Source organism: Sapajus apella, unplaced genomic scaffold (genome assembly GCF_009761245.1).
Source record: "Sapajus apella isolate SASKATOON/1434 unplaced genomic scaffold, GSC_monkey_1.0 scaffold48, whole genome shotgun sequence".
Lineage (NCBI taxonomy): Eukaryota > Metazoa > Chordata > Mammalia > Primates > Cebidae > Sapajus > Sapajus apella.
Window position 1 is genome coordinate 3,438,802 of NW_022436988.1, and position 20,227 is coordinate 3,459,028.

Consider the following 20,227-nt stretch of genomic DNA (forward strand, 5'->3'; position numbering starts at 1 on the left):
GCATCCTGCCGGCCCCGACACGCGCTCTCTTCCAGCCAGATCCATCTATGACAGCTGAGCGTGAAGGGCAAACTCTCTGGGGCTGGTCATGAAGCTGGCCTGACAGGGGCCTGTCCCCAAGGGGCATCCTCACATGCAGGCCCTGTGGCCAGTCTAAACCACAGAGGCCAATTTCAATTCGCCACCCGGGTGTCTCAGCAGGGCCACTGTGTCCTGAGTATGGGGCTGGGCCCAGTGGAGCCTGGAATAAGATTTGGTGCTGTTTTCAGAGAGCTCTTCTAGAACATCCCTGAGGAGTGACTTATGGAGTCCTGTGCTTTGCAGGGATACCTTTTCCACTCAGGCACACAGCTGTGCCAGGTAAATGTGTCCCCATTTCACAGACACACGCAGAACTTGCATGCGGAGCTGAAGGGAGACAGAGGTGAGCTCGAGCCTCATTCTTTGAGAGGCTTCTGTGAGGAGGCTCCGAAGGGCAGTAGGGTCTGGACCAGGGAGGAAAGGACTCCCAGGGGAGAAGAAATGTGGGCAGGGGACAGGCGGGACCGACAGGGGGCACTGCTGGCACAGCCCTGCCTTCAGGGAGACGGGCGCCAGCCAGGCAGTAGCTGGGCCCAGCCGGGGAGTTGGAGGCCAGGAAGCCTGGACCATCTGACAGCAGAGAACTGAGAGGCCCAATTAGGGCTTTTGAGCTGGGATGCACCATTTCAAATCTGGGGGCTGGGGAAGGTTCAGTCAACCAGGCAGCTGCCTTGCTCGTAGACAAGGCGTTTATCTGCTGGTTAGCTGTAGGGTGTTTAGCTGTATGCTTGGAATTGTATAACATGATTCCCACCAGCCAACACAGATGAGTGACCCAGACAGGCTGGAGGGCCACAAATTCAAAACATGAAGCTCGTAAGAGGGCAGCAGCCACTGTCTTGGCCACCATCTCTGCTGCCCTGCAGGGCGGGCAGCCAGCAGCCCAGAGCCCCTAGCTCGGAGAAGCTCCAAGTCCATGCCCCCACCCTTACCGGCCTCCGGGTCTTCCAGACCCCTACCAAACCCCAGATTCCGTGATGTGCTTTTTGCCTCCCACGGAAAAGCAGGACAGTCAGGTGTGAGGAGGAGGCTAATTGTTCCAGAAGCAGCCTTCAGGAGCAAAAGCAACCCGGGGAAGGTTTAGATTAGGAATGTCCTTCGAGGGTACAGGCCAGTTCCTCCAGCCCGGGTGCTGCTGCACCAGAATGCCTTTTGTTTTGGAAACGATTGCTCAGGCCTGCACAAACCTGTTTGGGCCTTCTTGCCCACCTCTCCCACCTCTGGTGCGGCGTGCCAGTGGTGGGCTGACCCCAGCGGTAGAGCTCTCCTGCCTGTCCAGAGGGTCCCCATTCCACCGTGTCTTTAGCCTCTGCTCTCCTGCTCTCTCTGCACCAAGGATAGAGACCCTCCCAGACCCCACACCAGGCCCCTTACCCTAGAGGCTGTGGGAGGCTGGGACTGGGGACAGGAGCTGCCTGATCTTCTGATTTTAGCAAATCCTAAGCTGACCCCCACAGCCCCTCCTCTCCAGCCATGTGCAGGTGGACAATTGTAAATGGGTTGGGTTGGCCAATCTGGACTAACAACCTAGAGTGGGCCCGATTGCGTCCTCTCCGGTGATCCCCCAGAAGTCAGGGCACCTGGGCCTAGTAAGGGGGTATGGGGCATGCGGGCCACTCGAAGGCATGGCATGGCATGGCATGTGGGGTGGGGTGGCATTGGTCCCTGATGCTCGGTGACCACATCCCATTGCTGGGGATCCCTGGGCCTGGGACAGAAAAATGGCCCTTAGGGACAGTGAGTCACCAGGTCAGGGGTCCTGTTAGGGGTCATCTGGGCTGGACAGCCCCCAAGATAATCTGGAGGTGGAAAGAAGCTGTGGGCTTGGGGCTGCCCCTGAGGGGACCAGGGCACCACTGGGCTCTGGAATCCTCGCTGTGTACCTACCTCTTCCAAGCTCCTGCCCCAAGGGGTGGCGCTGAAGGCCGCAGGGTGCTGACGGCCTAGGCACACCCGGCCATGGCTCTTCCCGCTCCCAGCCCTCCCTGGCCGCGCAACCGCCTGAGCCCCCTCCCTTGCAGCGCGCTGCGCGCTCCGCTGGAGCCGCCACCGCCGCCGCCGCCGCCGCCGCCGCCGCGTGCTCCTGCTGCCGCCTCGCTCCAGCCGAGCGAGCCAGAGGAACGAGAGAGAGAGAGAGACACACACACAGAGAGAGAGAGAGAGAGAGAGAGAGAGAGAGAGAGAGAGAGAGAGAAGGAGGGCGGAGAGAGGAGGGGGGGAGAGAGAGAGAGAGGAGAAGAGAAGGGAGGCGGCGAGGGAAGAGCAAGCGCGGGGCTGCTCCGGAGCCAGCAGAACCTCCTCGGACAGCTGCCCCAGCCGGGCCCCAGCAGCTCGCGTGGTCGGAGGAGAAGCAGCTGCCACCGCGGCCGCCAGAGCCGGGCCTCGCGCGCCCCTTGCCGCCGGCTCGCGGGTGCCCGTGCGGCCCCGGGACTCCGCTGCCCGCTCAGCGGCCGGGATGCAGCCGGGGCATGGCCGCCGGCCCCCCGTCATCTGCCGCGGGGAGCGCTGAGCCCGTGAGTAGCCGACCCTTGTCGCCCGCCTCGCCCTGTGGCGGTCATTACCAGCGGGCTGAGCTGGGGGAGGGGGTCACGGTCGGGGAGGGGCGCACGGGACCCTGCGGCGGGATTCGGAACGCGGAGCGTGACCGGGGCTGACCTGAGGGCGCGTGGGGAGGGGTGGCGCCCTCGGGGTCAGGGGTCCCTGCCCGGGGTCGGGGTCCCTGGGTCCCTCTGGGGCTGGGGTCCGGACGCTCCGCCCGGCCGTGGGTGAGAGGGGCGATTTTGTGAACGGGAAGGCCCGGGGGTCGGGCTCCATGGAGACGCCGGGAAGTCCCGCGCGCGCTGCGTGGCGGTGGCGGTGGCGGTGGCGGTGGCGGCGGCGGCGGCGGCACAATGCCCGGCGCGGGGAACTCCCCGGCGGGGGGAGGCCGAGGCGCGCGGAGATCCCGGCCCCGCGGGGCGCGTCCGGGGAGGCAGCTGGAGCCCGCGCGGGTGGGAGAGGGGCTGGCGACCCGGCGGTGGTGCAGAGTGGTTCTGTAGCGGTCCCCAGGCCCCGAGAGAGCCCTGCTGGGTCCTCTGGAAGGAGGGTCGCTGAGAGGTTGATGACCCAAAGGAGTTGTGGGGAAGCAGGGGCTGCCACAGCTCCCCAGATAGGAGCGGGGCCCGGGTCGCCGCAGCATGCGCGGGGGCGAGGTGTGAGCCAGCGAGCGGCGCGCAGGGCCCTCCAGGGGGCGGGCTGGGGGCGCTCCCGGCCGAGTCCCCGAGCGAGCGCATTAGGAAGGCTCCGGCAGGAGCGGAGGCTGCCTCTCCGAAGCCTTGGCCGCCCCCAGGGGCTCGAGCAGCCTGGTCAGGCTTGGGAAATCGGGCACACCCCTGGCCCAAACTTTCTGCCCCGGTGGCCCCGGGCGGTGGTAGGGCTCACCACGGGCGTCTGGGGCTCGTCCCCTCAGGAGGGTGGTTTCCTGTGGGGCGGGGTGGGGCGCCAGGCCGGTGGTCATTTTGGAGCTGCAGGTCGCAGCCTCCCTTCCCCGGGCGCGGAGCCTTCCGTGGCGCGCAGCCCTGCAGTGTCGGCGCTGGGACCAAGGCGCGGCGCCCAGCGTGGAGGGGTTTCGGGAACCTGTCGGGTCCCCAAGCGGCCCTGGGATCCCTAGTCTCACATGAGGTGGGGGTGGGATGTTCCCGGAGTCCACTGGCAGGGCGGGGGCCCAGCGAGGTGGGGAGAAACTCCTGGATGACAGAGCTGCCTCCCCCTCCGCTTTCCGTTCCAGCTTTGGCAGGGGACCTGATTTATTTAATGATCACTTTTAAAAAGGACTCCCGCAGAGCCGCTGGTCCTGAAGCGCGAGACACCCCGCGGTGGAGGCTAAGGACAGAGACCCAAGGGATCCATCCCTGGGCTTAGGTCCCCCCTCCTGCCCCAGCTCGAGGCGAAGTCTCTTCTCGGGCGCAGCGGTCGCTAATTTCCTGCTGAAAACGCAGGCTGGACTCGGGGACGCCTTGGGCGCGCACCCGGGCGCCCCTGGCACTTAGCGTGGAGCAGGTAGGAGGCTAATGGAGTGGGGTCGCCATAATGAGGTCTTTCAGCCAGAAGTCGGCTTCGGTTTTACTGGTCTGCAAAAAATAATGAAAAAATAAAAGTATAAACATTGCGGCAGAGCCTCCTCATTAAGTGTGCATCGCGGATTCGGGGCGGATGTCTTAATTAGGCTGTGTTGTTCACGGGGATATTACACTAATTAAAACCAGACCCTCCAGGTGAGCGAAATTTGTGACGGGAGAGAGGGAGAAAAGTTGCGGAGAAGGGCCTGCCTGATGAAAGCCGGGTATGGGCTGCTGGGGGGGTCACCCCAGGCCGCTGAGCACCGGTGGGGTGGGGGCGGAGGAGAGGAGGCTTCTTGGAACTATCCGGGCACGAGCCTTCCCTCTCCGCCTCCTGCGGGCAAGGAGCTCCCTTCGGACCGAGGCTGCCACCCCCGCCCCTTCCCGGAGGCTGGAGGCCTTCCTGCGGCGGGGGGAGCGGTGCTCAGCGCACACTCCTGGAACCCACGCTTAACCCCTCGTTTCCTGGCTGACAGCTTCTGGGAGGGCAAGGCTGTCCCCAGGAGGGCGACAGAGTGGGTGACATGGGGACTCCCGAAGGGGTTAAGGAGCAGAGCACTGTTGAAGGGGCGCACCTGCACTCCAGCCGAGACGGCCCGGGCCTGGCGAGGTAGCTGCCCGCGGGCGGTGGGGGTTGCCACTGGTTCTGGGCTGTTTGCCCTTGCATGGCTTGGGGGTTTTCTGGTGTGAATTGCCTATTTCTATCAGCTGCCCCCCATCCCGCCCACCCCAAACAAAAGGGAACCTGGATGATGGCTTTGATCCACCTTCCCTTAGGGGCCTGGGGTCTAGAGAGACCCGTGCCCAAGCCAGGGACCTCAGGTCGCCTTGGGTTGCCAGGAGGAGCCAGGAGTCCAGGAAAGTCCTGAGGCTCAGCCCCTTTCTCGAATAGGGCCTTTGCTGCAAACGCTCCGTACCCAGGGACCTAGGTCGGGAACCACAGAGGGGCTGGGAGTATTCACTGCCCTTCCGCAGGCACCAGAGGCTGGGCTGGAAGGAAGGGGGCGGCATGGGTTGTCCCTGCCTCTGAGTGGCTCAGCGGGTGCACGGTGGGCGCCAGCACCGAGGACAGGGCTGGGGGCTCCACTGCCTGCCCTCATCGCCCTCCCTCCTCTGACATGGTCCTGGGGCCACTGGAGGCGCTGCGGGCACCCCCCATCAGGCTGCTGAGGACTTGGGGAGGGCTCCGGAGGCTCATTCAAGAGCCAGCAAAGCACAGGGCCTGCAAAGAGGTAATTACAGCCAGGAGGCCTCCTGGGTGCCATTCCAGAGTGGGCCTTCTGTCCTGTGCCTGTCACTTACTCAACTTGGAGTGTGGCTGATGGCGCATTGGTGAAATGGAGAGATTATCGGGCTCTTTGGTGTCCGGGGATGCACTAAGCGCCGTAGTGGCCAGAGAAAATGCCGTCTTCCCTGGCTGGTTCAGCCCGGCTGCCTCTCCCCTGCAGCCTTCTTTGACACCTGTCTCCCAGCCACATTCAGCCCTGGCCTAAGGCAACTTCACACTGGTGTGTGGCGGTTGGAGGTGCCTTGCTTCGGGGGGCAGGGGCCCTCCCCATATATGCAGAGCATGGTCTGACCCATGCTGCCTGTGCAATTTGGAATGAAGGAGTGCACAAGTCATGCTCCTGTCCTGCTCAGAAGTGCCGGAGTGGTGGCGGTGGGGAGCAGGGCAGTAAAGACAGGACAGCATCTCCGTGGGCCACAGCGCCAGTGCTGAATGCAAAATTGTAACCTTATTTTTCAGCCCTTGCAGGGTGGGGCTTCCCTCCTCCAGCCCAGCCTGGCCCGGCCCAGCCCAGCCCAGAGCCTGCAAGTTCTGGTCGGTTGTCTCCCTGTGTTTATTATTTCCACACTCCTGCTTGATACTCTGTTATAAAGACAAATGGAACCTGACAGCAGCTGACATTTGGTGAGGAATTTTTTATTTTTAAACAAGTGAAGGGGAAAAAACCATCTTGAAACCCACCCTCCCACCTTTAGCAGGGACCCTTTTCCTGCGGAAACTGCCATCCCCTAACCCCTGCCTGCCACAGGCCTCTGCTCCCAGCACGGGCGCCGGCCCTGTGAACACCCCCATTTGCTCCTGCACCGTTTGGTAAGCTGCAGCCTCTCCCCACGTTCTTTGCTAAAGCAGCGAAGTATTTTCTCAGGCTCATGAAACATTCAAGCATCAACATCTTACTTTCTGCTGCCTCTCTGAAGTAGGCTGTCCTCTAGAACATTCTGGGCCTATCTCCCTCTCTCCCTGTCCGTCTGTCCCTTCCTCTCCCGCGCTCCTTTTTTTTTGTCCTGTGCTCTGTGAGTGGCATGGATGCTTGGTGCGTGGCTTCCACCGTGCACAGCCCGTGAGCGTCGAGGATGGCTCTCGGTTATCAGTTGCATGTCGGGCATGACTGTATACACAGTGGGGCCTGTTCCGAGTTGGGGACCTGCAGACAGATGAGTCACCTCCCTTCAAGAAATACCACATGACGCAGACTGATCTGGTGTATAAAATAGACGTTTTGAAGTGCAATGCACTTAGTAAATTAGTTTGCTATCACAGTTTCTCCAACACATAAACTGACACCAAAACACGCCCTAGAAGGAGACCGGAATCATAAACAGCATCAAGTCTGTAACTTTATTTGTAGCTCGGGGCAAGCTCACAGTCTGTCATTTGCATTTTGGAAAGCATGGCCAGGGTCTAGGTGGAAGGAGCCGTTCTGGAGACTTCTTGCTTGGGAGCCAGGGGAGTCATCCTCTTGGCCTGGGAAGGGACCATCAATCATCTTTTAAATTTAGGGGCCTAGGGATGGGCTCCACTGTGTGACAGGACTTGTACAGAAATTATAAGTGCTAAGAGGACAAGTATGTTTTCTCCCAAAGCAAAGGGCAACTCTCGGGTGCAGGGAGCTCAGCGTCATCAGGCCTCTGGTCCTGGCCTTTACCTGTAAGACATGTGGGGGCCTTGACTGTTGTGGCCGGGCGTCCTTCTGGTTTCTTCCTTCCTGGCCTCTAGGTTTTGACAGACCAGCAGCTAGAGGTGGTCTCGTTGCCCGTCCTCTCCCTCCTCACTGCTACCGCCCCTGCCAACTCTCTGCACTCGAAACATTGACAAGACTGTGACATCGAAGGCTCTGTAGTCGGAGGAAAGGTGGCAGAAGAACAAGGGATGGGTGGTCTCCTCTGTGGGGAGTGCTCCCCTTGTGAGGAGAGCAAGCTGCGACCCGGGGAGGCTGTGGAGAAGTGAAAATCAGCCTTCCCTTGGATCCAGTGTCCACTCCTTCCGTGTAGGTCAGGGCCAGGCCCCACAGAATCCACCGGAGAGGTGGGTTGTAATTTGCCGGTGTCAGCTTGAGCTGTGGGTCCTCAGCCTCTGTGGTTTCTTCTTACCACCAAGAGCCAAGCAGTTGACATTGCAAGTATTCTTTTAAGGTTTAATTATTTGTGCTCAGAACATATTCCCAGCAGAAAAAAGAAAGACCGAGAATATACATATTTTTAGCAGGAGTTTACTTGCTTATGGCTTTGGTTAGAGGCTGTGCTGAGAGCTTTCTCCCAAGATTCTAGAAGAACAGGGGCCTAGGCGAAGCCACCGCACTGGACCTGGCCACCTCCCTCCTGGATCTACTGCTGGCCATCAGCTCCGTGTGCACAGGCCTCTGCAGGGCTGGCCGCTGCTTCCTTGGGGAAGTGAGCCCACCCTTCCCGGAGTGCTGGGCTGTGAGTGGAAACCAGCTGGCGAGGAAGGTGGCCGGGTATGTCTATTTTAGCCCTTTGAGAAAATAATCCCATTTGCAGGCGAGGAAACTGCCTGAGCATAGAAAACTGCCATCAGCCAGACCCTGAACAGTTTCAAGTCCTTGTCTGGGGGCCTGGTGGAGATCTTTTGTAATAGGAGAATCCTGTCTGCCTTTATTTCTCCATCTTGTCCTGCTTCAAAATTCTCCCTCCATCAAAACAAACAAACAAAAGTAACCCAGACGCCCAGATCAGGTTCTTTTCTGCAGGGCCACCAATGCATAGTGGAGGCAGAGTACCACGCAAACTGAGGGCACATTCAGAGTTCTGCCTGGGAGCAGCTGGCACACACCATGGACCGCAGTGCTTCTCACCCATGCCTCCTTGTCTGTGACACCAGGTGAGACTCAGGGATGAGGATGGCAGGAATGGTGCTTCCTGTAGGAGAAGCTTCCGGAGTCCGGGTGCTTTTCCTGCCCCTGCTCGCATCCTGCAGTTCGCATCCTGCAGTTCGCATCCTGTAGTTCACATCCTTGGACACCAAACAGATATTGATTCCTGGGCCAGGGTCATATCTCTGGATCACTTTTTCTTTTTTTGAGATGGAGCCTTGCTCTGTCACCAAGGCTGGAGTGCAATGGTGTGATCTCAGCTCACTGCAGCCTCCACCTTCTGGGTTCAAGTGATTCTCCTGCCTCAGCTTCCCGAGTAGCTGGGATGACAGATGTGAGCCACCATATCTAGCTAATTTTGTATTTTTAGTAGTGATAGGGTTTCACCATGTTGGCCAGGCTGGTCTCGAACTCCTGACCATGTGATCCACCCACTTTGGCCTCCCAAAGTGCTGGGATTACAGGCTTGAGCTACCACGCCTGGCTGGGATTGTTTTCTTTTAGGCAAAGGTCATGAGAACATGGAGAAGCAGGCTGTTCTCAGCAATGAGATTTTTTATGGAAAAATAGGAACCTCTTTTGAGGCCAAAAGACAGAGTTTCCTTGTATTAGAAAGGTCCACAATTTGGAGAAGGATTTAAAGAAGTACAAACATCCTGGTGCCCTTAGAAATCATTTCTCGATAAACTTTCAGAGCTCCAAACTCTTACTCAATGCAAATTAGAGATTTATCTCCTGGATTGCATAAAAAATAACTCATTTTTTTGGGAAGTTTTGAGGGCTGGGGGCTGGTTGAAGCTGCAGGGCCTGTTCCTAAGAGCTTCTGGGAACCTTGGAATCAAGCACCTGCTGAAAACCTCTCTTTCCCCACCCCAGCCCACCCCCTTTTTAAAAAGCAATGGCAAGAAGGGCTTTTTAGCTTTTGGTTTTCAGCAGTGAGGTATGAGGATGACTTTTTAATGTATCACGTGAGAGCCACACACACTGCTATGTCCCGATGTTACCTGTCACCTTGAGATCCAAGCAAAAAAAAACGAAACCCAGAATATGCCTTAAGCTGGGTCCGCGCACAGGCTCCTGATGGGCTCTGGGAAGACTACTGACTTGCTCTGGACACCTGCCCTTCACCCTGGAGGCGTGGCCAAGTCTCTGCCCTGTTAGTTTCCATATTCATTGGAGGCTCTGAGGTTGTCCATCTTGGCAGCTCCCCACTGCCACCAGCTGATTCTTAGAAGAATTACCCTTTGCCCCCAGGGCCCACACAGTTACACACACATTGAAATGGAAGTGACTTCTGTACAAGGCAGTACATACATTACCTTTCATGAGACCTCACAGCCCATCAGGACTGGCCACACAACCTGTGGGTGTGGTGAGTGGATTCAGCCTGCACGTGCTGGCTGATGGGAGGGCTCTGTCCAGGGACAGCCTGAGGCCAGAGCTGACTTCTGATGATGGCAGTGTGCCTGCAGCATACCGCTAGGGAGGCATGCACTCTTCCCAGCCTTGTCACCCAGGGCAGGCTCTCGAACCTCAGTTTACCCAGCTGAGAAGCAGGGACGGCTGTGTGGACTAGGTGATCTCTGCAAAGTTGCTGATGTGCAGCAGTGCTGGTGAGTGGGACTCTCCCCGGGCTATCCACCGGGTAGAGGAACGAGCATGTGGCTACAGTGGTCAGGGTTAAGGAACGGACTCTGTTTCCTGTGGCTACAATATGACGCTGTTTTAAAAGAGTTTCTGATCTACTTGCAGATGCCAGGATGGAAACAACTCTTTGTACGCCTCTATGGAGAGGGTGGGGTCATGAGGAGACCCTCACTCCCTCGGGCGACCTGGAAGGGCTCCCTGGAGGGGCCCCCAGCAGCCCATGTCCTTAGAAGCACCCTCTGGCCAGGCAGAAGGAAGCGGAGGCCCTGCCTGTGGGGCGCGGACTCAGATGTTACCCTGATCAGGCCATCCAGGGGGTCACTGGGCTCCTGCTGTGTCCCCTTGATGGGCCCGCTGCCCTCTCCCTATGCCTCCACTTCCAGTGGGGTGTCAAGAGTACCACCAGGAGGCTGGGCACAGTGGCTCACGCCTGTAATCCCAGCACTTTGGGAGGCCGAGGAGGGCAGATCACTTGTGGTCAGGAGTTCAAGACCAGTCTGGCCAACATGGTGAAACCCCGTTTCTACTAAAAGTACAAAAAATTAGCCGGGCATGATGGTGCAAGCCTGTAATCCTACCGCTTGGGAGGCTGAGGCAGGAGAATCACTCAAACCCGGGAGGTCTAGGTTACAGTGAGGCAAGATCACACCACTGCATTCCAGTCTGGCAACAGAGCAAGACTCTGTCTCAAAAAAAAAAAAAAATGTATCACAAGGGGAGGGGGACTGCAGCAGGTCCTCTTGCTTTTACAAAGGGAGTGGCGTTGGACGAGCAGAGATGAGGCTCCAGACCATGCCAGCTGGATTTCTCATGAGGGATAGGAAAGGAAGACGGATCACGGCCTCCCTTCCCCAGCCCTTCCCGGCTCCTCTGAGCCTGTAGTTTGCTGCCACATCGCTTACCAGGCAGGTTGAGCGATTCCAGCCCACCCCTGCCTTCTGCGTGGAGGCGTTTTTGGATTTCAGGTCTCAACTCATGAGAAACCAAAGCACAGCTTTGCAAAGCCCATTAGAAAGAAACAAAGGGTGTGCTGTCTTTCTGGAATAGTGACTCTCTATCAGCCATGTGATGCCATCAGGCACAGCTGGGGGCCCACGGCAGGGACAGGTGAGGTGGAACCGGAGGCCCAAGGGACCACAGGCTCCTTGTAGGCCTGGGACAGAGGGTGCGGTGGCCCTGCCTTCCTGGCTGGGTGCTCCCAGCTGCTGGGGAGGAGACCCATAGTGGTTGATTGTGCACCTCACAGGGGTGCTATCCAAGGGTACGTTATTCAAGTATTTTGGAATCTTAGCAGAAAAGAGAAGGAATTTAAGGTGAAAATTACTGTTGTCAGTGGCGTAACATTATAATCAAGACTCCCAGATAGCCAACGCTGTGTCGGGCTGTATCGTCCAGAAGTCTGTTTGATATCTTGACTGCTGGGAACCTTTAGCTGATGGCCAAAGGGTGGGCGGGAGAGCAGGTGGATGGTGGCCTGTGTTTGATGGGGGAGCCAGCTTCCCTTTTCCTCACTATTAAAGGCTCGTGATGGTGTCTGGTACAACTTTGTGGGAGATTAGAGGTCGTCTTCCAGGAGGTACGTTTTTCTTTCTCACCGGCAGATCTCATCCGAGGACAGTTGAAGATACACCTAGAATCTACATGCTTTTAACTCTGCCAGTGTCCCCAGGCCACGGACAGGGGCCTTTCTGCAGATCTGCCTTCGTGTTGGAAAATACGTCTGCCTGCGTGTGCCTTGGCAACATGGCAATAAGCATCCACTGTCCCGACTCGTCCGTGCTTCAGTGTATGCAAGATGAATGTCGTGTGGTGCCTCCCTGCCTCTTAGACTTTAAAAATAGAGCCGTCTCTCCAGAACAGACAGGCACACCTCAGGCCAGGTTACTGATAACAGTGTCAGTATCTACATGCTAAAGACACAGGCTGCCCCCTCGCCATGGGATTCTTCCCTTGGCAGAACTCACCAAGGAGACTGACTTTGGGAGAAGTGATTTCTCCTCCTCCTGGATATGTTTTGCTCAAAACCTAAGAAGAAAACTCACAAGACCAGACTGGGGAAATTTCAGGCCCCAAGGATAGTTTTTCAGAAAGTAATGAGCACTAGAAAATGAAGGCTATAAAGGAAGTCTTTAGGTAATAATCATAACTATAATGTTCACCACTTTGAAATGCATTAATACATACGAAAATTACAGAAAATATTAAGTCTGCCGCAGGGGGAGGGGACATGCTTTGTAGTTTGTGGCTAAACCTCCTGGACCAGCTCGGTTCTCTGGGCCACGGCTGGGGCTATGTGGCCCCTGGCTTGTCCCTGCCCTTGCAGAGTCACCTGCCCTGAGAGGGGCTCCTGTGCTCCTGGCTGGGGCCCAATTGCACGCCTGGATGGAGAAGCAGTATCCCCGACAGGGGACTCCTTTTGGGGCTGTGATGTTTTATAGCCTGGCAAGGGAATGACAAGACTGCCTGGGGGCGGCTCACTTTATCAGGGTCCCACCGCAGTTCGGCTGAGGCATTCATTCCTCCGCAGTGGCCCAGGGGTGGAGCAGCTGGAGCATGGTGGCCGGCCGCTTGCTTTCTCCTGCCGCCTGCCTGGCTCTCTCTGTTCCGCTCCTGACCCCGAGCCTCTGCCTGTCCTGCGTTCCCCTTCCTCACTCCCCTCCTTCACCTTCAGAGCCAGCGGACTTCTCTAGGCGGCTTGCAGGCGAGGGGCTTGCAATTGGAGGTCAAGCAGGCTGAGCTCAGAGCAGCAGGAGGAAAGATTTACGGTTCCTCCCTGCCCTGCTTGATGGACAATTAAAGCCGTGCACGGTTGGAGGAGAGCAGTGTCGTTAAGAGTCAGGATGGTCAGAATAAATCAGTCACCTCCACTTAGACGGCTGAGCTAGACTGCTTCCCCCCGCCTTCGAGGTGGGAGCCCCCTTGGGTGTGGATTTGAAGGTTCCGGAATGGATTGTTCAAGGGTTTGACATACTCTGAGCTCCATCAGAGTCAGAGCCTGAAGACCCTGGGGGTCTCCTCACAAATGGGGCATGTGCTGTAGGGAATGAAGGGAAAATTCTGGGTAATGCGTTTAGAGGGCGATTTGTCTCCATGGCCTCTGGCATCTGCAAGAGCTTCAATCCTAAATGTTTGGGAGTCAGGACGGTGGACCCCCACTTGCAAGCAGAGTGTGTGTGTGCATGTGCCTGTGTCTTCTTGTGCACACACATGTGCACACAGGTGCGTGCATGTGCACATGTATGCATGAGTGTGTAGAGTGTGCACACACAGGTGTGCATCATGTATGTGTGTATGCATGCATGCATGTGCACACACAAGTGTGTTTCTGCATTTGTATGTGCACTCACATGTACCTGTGTGCATGCATGAGCATACGTGTGCAGTGCATGTGTGAGCACATGTGTGTCATGTGTGAGTGTCGGTGCTTGCCTCTTGGGCATCGCAGGCTCCTCTTGTATCTTTAAACCCACACGCACTTCTGCAAGGCCACCAGGAGCCAGGCTTCTGAGCATCAGCCAAGCCCTGCAGCCGTCCCTCCTCATTTGTTCTGTGTGTTATTTCAGTACCTTGAAGACTCTGGCAATTTCCTCAAGGAAACTTTGTCTTTGTGGAAATGAGATGCCAGTGCTCCTCGGCCCTCCCACTGGCTAATTGATGATATGATCCCGCGTGGGAGACTTGCCATTCCTGGAAACGCTCTTTATTTCCTGCCTCCGCCCCCAGCCCCTGCCCGCTGTGGTCTGATTTCTAGGAGCTGCTGCACGTGAGGTGCAGGGCCAGTGTTTGCCCATGTGCCAGGCCTTTCATTAACTTGGATACTACAATTACGTGCGCTGAGAGGCTGTGAGAGCCATTTAGGATTTTTCTCCCTTTAAGAAAAGATGACTTCTTCCGCAGCCAGGTAGCCTAGCCCTTTGCCTCTGTTGCCGTGGCCCAAGTGGTGCGCTGGCCCCAACTGCTCCTCAGCTTTCCTGGCACCCACCTGCAACAAACTCTTGCTGGGGGGCTGGGGCTCCACTATTGTTCTGCCAGAGGTGCTCAGCGGGTGGTCAAGGCAGCCTGCCCTTGGGAGCCACAGGACACAGCTTGCTGTGGTGGCTTCACAGTCACGGCACGGATGGCGGCATGCATGCTTTTGTGCCTGTGTGAGCACATGCACACCCCACTGGTATGTGTAAGGATGACCCTTGGCATGTTGCCTGCATAGAGAAGGGCTAGCCCCAGGACAGCGGCTCCCATTCTCCTCCACTGAGGCCATCTGGGCCCTTCGAGGGGCCCTGGGAGTTTCGGAGTGTGGGTGGCGGGGTCGTGTCGCATGTGGGTGGCTGTACTGGTCTCCTCTACACGCACATACGCATGCTGGCCGGCATATCAGGACACTCCCAGGGTTAGCCTGATCCTCTCCTGACTTAAGAGATGTGTGCGTGGGAACTTGCCCCCGTGGGTGTCTTGGGATGAATATTTGGGATCCTGGGGGGTCTGGATGGTGGAGTAGGCAGGCACTGTACGAGTTCCTGTAAATGTCAGGTCTCCTGGGTCGGGGAGGAGTGGAGCACTTCTGTGGGTGGGTGGAAGGTTGGGGAGGGGCCACACTGGCTCAAGGTCATCCCACGGGGAGCAACCTGATCTGAGGACAGACCTGACTGGGACTTTGTGGGACTGACATGAGACACTTGCTTCCCCCTTCCAAGGTCATGAGATGTCTGGGGGCAGGGGCTGCCTTCCACACGGTACCCACAACACTCATGAAAAGCACACTCAGAGGCCTTGTCATTTCAAAGAGGAAGGCAAGGGTCCAACCCACCTAAGCACCAAATAACTCAACAACTCACAAACTTATTTTTTTTAACTTCCTGGAGTTGCCATGGTTACTTGCACAGTCCTCGAGTGTCTGTTGCTCTACGTGGAGCTGTTTGGAGGAGAAATGAAAGCCTCCGAGCTTCACCCCTTAGAAGGCCTGTTTGTGCTCTGGTGTGGAGGAAAGGAGCTGGAGAAGGTAGGGATCTTCCAGGACCACGGGGTGTGATTCTTCAACGTTGCACTTCTGAGATGCTGGAGACAGAATTTGTCTCCCACGCTAAAATAATTATAGCCCGGAGAACAGAGGATATATGGTTCTAAGTTAAGGTCCTTAACAATGAGGAGGGTGTGTGCACGTGTGCATGTGTGCATGCATGCATGCATGTGTTTGCATGTGCAGGAGCGTGTGTGCATGTGTGTGCGTGCATGTATGTGTTCATGCATCTGTGTGTGCTTGTGCGTGAGCATGTGTGCATGTGCATGCATGCATGTGTGTGTGCATTGCATGAGCATGTATGCCTGTGTATATGTGTGTGTGCATGCATGTATGTGTGTGCATATGCATGAGTGCATGTGTGTGCGTGTGTGCATGTGTGTGTGCATGTATGCATGCATGTGTGTGCATGCATGTGTGCGTGTGTGCACATGCATGAGCATGTGTTCATGTGCATGTGTGTGCATGCATGTGTGTGTGCATATGCATGAGCATGTGTGTGTGCATGTGCATGTGTATGTGCCTGTGTGCATATGCACGAGCGTGTGTGTGTGTGCATGTGTGCGTGTGTATGGTTGTCTCTGCATTGCCACCAGCTTTCTCTCCAAGTGCTCTTTTTACTGGCCATGTGTGTAAAGGCAGTGGCAGCTGAGGCCCCTGCCCCTGTTGGCCAGCTTCCAGCAGGCAGCGCTTCCTGCTCCTGTGGCTTGTGCCTGGGCGATGCTCTTGGAGGGCGGATTTCTGCAGGGGATTTTGGGGACAATTGCTAGTGAGGGATGGTGGGAAGAGGGTGGGTCAAGGAGGAATAAAGAAACTAAGGTTCCTTCTGGCCGGGCTCCTCTCTGCTCTTCAGAGAGTGGGGTTCCATCCTTCTACATGCCATGGATCCATGGGGAGTCCATGCAGCCCAAAAATTAGCTGCAAAGAGTACAGTCCGTGCTGCGGGCCAGCTGTTTGCCCTAAATGCCCTCTGCCCAGGGTCTGATGGTTCTCTCCCATGGGATGGACAGAGTGGCAGGTCATTTCACTTTGGGGGGCCTTGTAGCCCCAGTGGCTTTTGGAGGTGTCTGCTCCCTGCTGGCCCCAGGGTGAGGCTGTCCTCCCTTTCTCCTGGTAAGGCAGGAGCCAACCCTGCCCATGGGACGCACTTAGTAGGTGGTCGTGGATGCAGGGGCTGAAATCAGGCAGTACCTTCCAAGTGTCGAGCTGTAGTGACAGGTGAGGACCTTCCACGGCCCTTCTTGTCCAAAGTGGTTTCAACCTCTGCCTCTGTTTCCCCACTTCACTGGGGCATCCCTTCCTCCTGTCAGGCAGAGCAAACTGTCCTCTGCCCTGGTGCTGGGCTGCAAGGCCACACACAGGCGACAGCAGGGGCTTATTCTTGGCCGGGCTCTTGTTTTCCCTTGTGCCCCCTCTTTCTGCTCCGGGTGGGGGTGGGCAGAGAGCCCCTCCACAAGCCCGTGGGAGGACTGTGTCTCTTGCCATCTTACCCGGCCAGCCCTTTCATTCCCAGTGCAAACCGGAGTCCCTGGAGCTCAGCGGGGCTGGCAAGACCAGATCCCCCAGTTTGGGCCAGTCTTGCTTTTCCACCGCAGGGATATTTTAGCAGCAAGACAGGAGGTGATCTCAGGCTCCTGAATCGTCTTTCTGGCAGATTCCTGAGCTCGCAGTGTGAGGGCAGATGCCTTCTCCAGGAAGCATCTGGGGTGAACGTAGGTGGCAGCCACGGGGGTCCCCCTTGTGAAGTCATTTCTTACGTGTGGTCAGCAGGAGGGAGGCCGAGGCCAGGAGTGGCCCCGGCATTTCTCTTGCAGAATCCTAGGAGTGGTGTGGCTCATTAAGTAGACGGTTAAGGCCAGAAGGAAGGTTCTAGATCCTTCTATCAACATGGGACATAGCGAGGTCATAGGTTATCGCTGGGTGTATCTAAGGCGGTGAGCCAGTGAGGTGTACTGGTGTCGACAGGCAGGCAGGGGACATGAGAAGCCTCCCTCTGGGCCTGAGGTCAGCACCTGCTTTTTTGGAGCTGGAATCAGCACTGAGAAGGAAGAGCAAAAAACCACAGATCCTGGTGGGCGTCTGCAGCTCTGTCTCCTGTACTGGGCTGTAAGCGCTTCTTGGGCAGGGACCGCCGCTGATCCACGCCTCCTGAGACCACCTAGCGAGGCTGTCCGCTCACAGTCCGTTCTCAATCGACGTTTGCTGAATTCTGACAGCTGGTTGGGGGGTAGGGGCCTTTGCGCCTCATTAGCTCTGTGGCCTGGCTGGACCCACGATGGGTGGCCCTGGTGGGTTTCTGTGCCCTGGTTATTTCTGTCTCTAGAGGCTCCGCTGAGCTGGCATGGAAGGGTGTGCTGGAGTCCCTGGCCCACTCCTGGCTGGTGCTGGGCATGCTCTCTGCCTGCTGATCAGAGAGTCCAAGGCCTGGGGGCAAAGGGCTGTCAGAGGGACAAGGACCCCGCTGATCTGCAGGAAAGCCACTGTGGCTTCTGGCCTGGAGAGGAAGTGGGCCCTGGTTCTGCCCTGTGGGTTTAGCTGGGCTGTGATCAGCCCCAGGAGCTTCCTCCCCTCCTTCCCTGGAAGTGAACCTTGGAGCGTGTACAACTGCTTCCCAGTCCCAGAGTCAGCTGCCAACTAGAGCAGACTGCCTCTGAAAGGGGGTCTCAGATGTCTCTTTGAGCCACCCCTCTTCCCTGGGCTTGGAGTGAGGAGTAGATCGGAGGGAGGAAAAAGTATCAGGAAGGTTCTGAATTGCTCTAGAAGATGCCAGATATTTTGGGAAGATATCCCGAGGCTCCTCCAGATGTGTGACCCCGGAGCTGGCTGCATCCTTTGGAGCGTGATGGACCCTGTCCACAGGGGAGTCCGCTTGCGATTATTGATGCTAATGGAAAGCAGAAGTGAAATGGATAATTCAAGATGGCAGATGAATCGATATTATTTATATTTAGCCCGTGAATGCGCTGCATATTTCTCCGCTGGCAGATTGGGCTTCACAATTATGTTTTGCAGAATCCAAGAATCTGCTGCCCACGGGCCAAGGGCTGCCACCTTGCTCTTCCTCTAGGAGGGTTTTTGGAATGCACAGGAGCCCCTCGTGACTTGGCGGCCGGCTTTGAGTGAGGCGCCAGGTCCGTCCTCCCCTCTGCGCGGCTGGCACGCCACCTCCCACAGGTGTCCCCACTGCTGCCACGCTCCCTGCAGCAGGAGATTGGTTCAAAGCAGTAGAGTGGGAATGGACTATTCACACACACACAGTGGGTTTTAAGCGGCTGCTTTCCATGGATGTGGAAGCCACAGTCCATTGTGGTGGAAAAGAAAGATGGCAGGACCGTCAGTGTGACTGAATCCTGAAGCGTGTGGACCTGGTGCACGGCCTCGTCTTCACCTGGCTTTCTCAGTGCGTAAGCCAGTGCCTGGCACAAAGCAGGTGCGCTGTGAGTGATTGCTGACCTAGGCATGTTCTTTGCTGGGGCACTGTGGGGCTCAGTTGGGGGATCGGGTTCCGGGCTGGGGACCCGAGTGTGCTCCAGGAAGCTGCGTGTCTGTGCGCCAGTTTCTTTTTGGCCAGCTTGACCTTGCGCCTTGGTGGCTCCATCATGGTCAGCCTTGGAAGGTGGCTCCTTATTCTCCATACCAGTGGCCCTCCAGGTGGGGTGGGGGTCATTCCTCCTGTTACTCCAAGGGTGGGATAGGGAGCGTCATCCAGGGGGTGTGTCCTCAGGGCTGTCTTGGTCAGCATTGGTGCCAACCCTGGTCCAGTCTGGTCTCCTCTTTGGGGACCCAGTACATGCAAACCTTCTGGCCCTCTGTGGCACCCACAGGGAGGGAGGATAAGAGGAACCACATGTGATAGCTTAGAAGTTTCCAGTGGAGGCTGCTGAGGGTGGCTTCTGGGGCACGCCGAGGCTGGGGAAGCACTGGGTGGGTGCTTCCTTGCATGTTCAGGGGGCCCTCACAGCTGTTTCCACCCCCGGCCCCTGGACGTCAGAACCTTAGCCTGGACGTGGCACTCTTTGGCAGCCAAGTTTTAGAAATGGCCTCTGATTTGTAAGGTACCTGATTATAGACGCCACATTGATTTACAATTCTACATTTAAAAAGTTGGCCCTGCTCCCGCTACCCCTGAGGAAGGGTGCTGCTGGGTCCTGCAGGTCCAGGGGCAGGAACGAGAGCCTCAAGGCGCTGGGTCTCCCTGCTCAGGGGCCGGGCCGCACAGTCGGCGTTAGGCCCGGGTGGCCTTGAGTGGACGGCTTCTGGAGTCAGCGTGTGGGAGGCAGGGCCTGGACGGGGCTAGCTGGTGGTGGCAGCAAGGCGTTCCCTTCTCTTTCCTTGCTGTGGCCTGGGTGCTTCCAGCGGGTTGGGGCTCTGTCTTCCACCTCTTGTCTGTCCCCACTGCCCTGCAGGGTGTCATTTCCACAGCTCCTTATGCAGAACCTTCTAGAAGAAAGACCTTGTTTTTGAACTCACCCCCCTCAGTCTTGAACACTTCCAGGGGTTTTAAAGGACATTCCAGCACCATCTCAGCCATTAACTCCGAGATCCTTCTACTTCTGGAGGAGAAGGGGGGTCAGGAGGTGGCCTCTCCCCTCCCTGTCACATAGTAGGCGCTTAATCCATGCAGGAGGGACTGTTGCTCTGTCCTGACGAGTCAGACTTAGGCAGGTTCCTTTTCCTCCATTGCGTGCTTCCCCTGTGTCCCCTTGAACCTAAACACAACTACCTCAGGAAGAGGGGGGAAGGCGAGTTTGACTGATGGATTCCCAGATGCCCAAACCCTTTGGTCCAAGTGCCTCCTGCCCCAGCAGGTGCCCGCGGGTTAGGGTTTCTGTCCTGGAGCCTGCTGGTGCCATCCTCCCTCCATTTCCTCCCCTGGCCCTGGGAGCAGGGAGAACAGACGCTGGGTCACCGCAGATGACCGACTGCCCGAGGCTGGGGCCTGAACCGGTGCCCGGGGTGCCCGTCGGGTTCTGGCGCTCCCCGGCTCCTCTTGTCATTTTCAGATCAAGACACAAAAAAGAAAATGAACGTTTGTAGGAGCCATAAACCGCCTCACAAAGTTATCCAAAGTGAGCAGGCCACTCTGGTTCTAAGAAATTAGATTATTTTAGAATTTCATTGAATTAAGAAAGGATTCCTCCCCGGCGTTCCCGGCTCTCTGTCCCTTCCTCTGGCAGCCCCTCTCTCCGCGCCCACCCTCCAGCAGCCGATGAGAGATTTTCTGGCGGTGTCAAGGCTGTGTGACCTGGTTCTGTAATAAGGAGGAGGCT

General features: G+C 57.1%; 1 protein-coding gene and 1 pseudogene across 7 annotated transcripts in view; both read left to right on the forward strand.

Annotated features, from left to right (window-relative positions):
* The first annotated feature begins 2,150 nt into the window (after window positions 1–2,150).
* The window catches only part of RBFOX3 (RNA binding fox-1 homolog 3), a 512,287-nt gene continuing 494,210 nt past the window's right edge, over window positions 2,151–20,227 (forward strand). For 3 of the 7 annotated variants that reach the window (XM_032241466.1, XM_032241470.1, XM_032241471.1), the window contains exon 1: window positions 2,267–2,594. The gene's annotated coding sequence lies outside the window, so the exon portion shown is untranslated. Of the gene's footprint in view, window positions 2,595–20,227 lie in introns of all 7 variants that reach the window. The other 4 variants (XM_032241461.1, XM_032241463.1, XM_032241460.1 and 1 more) reach the window with 2 other exon arrangements.
* Window positions 5,297–15,163, forward strand: LOC116525416 (annotated as a pseudogene).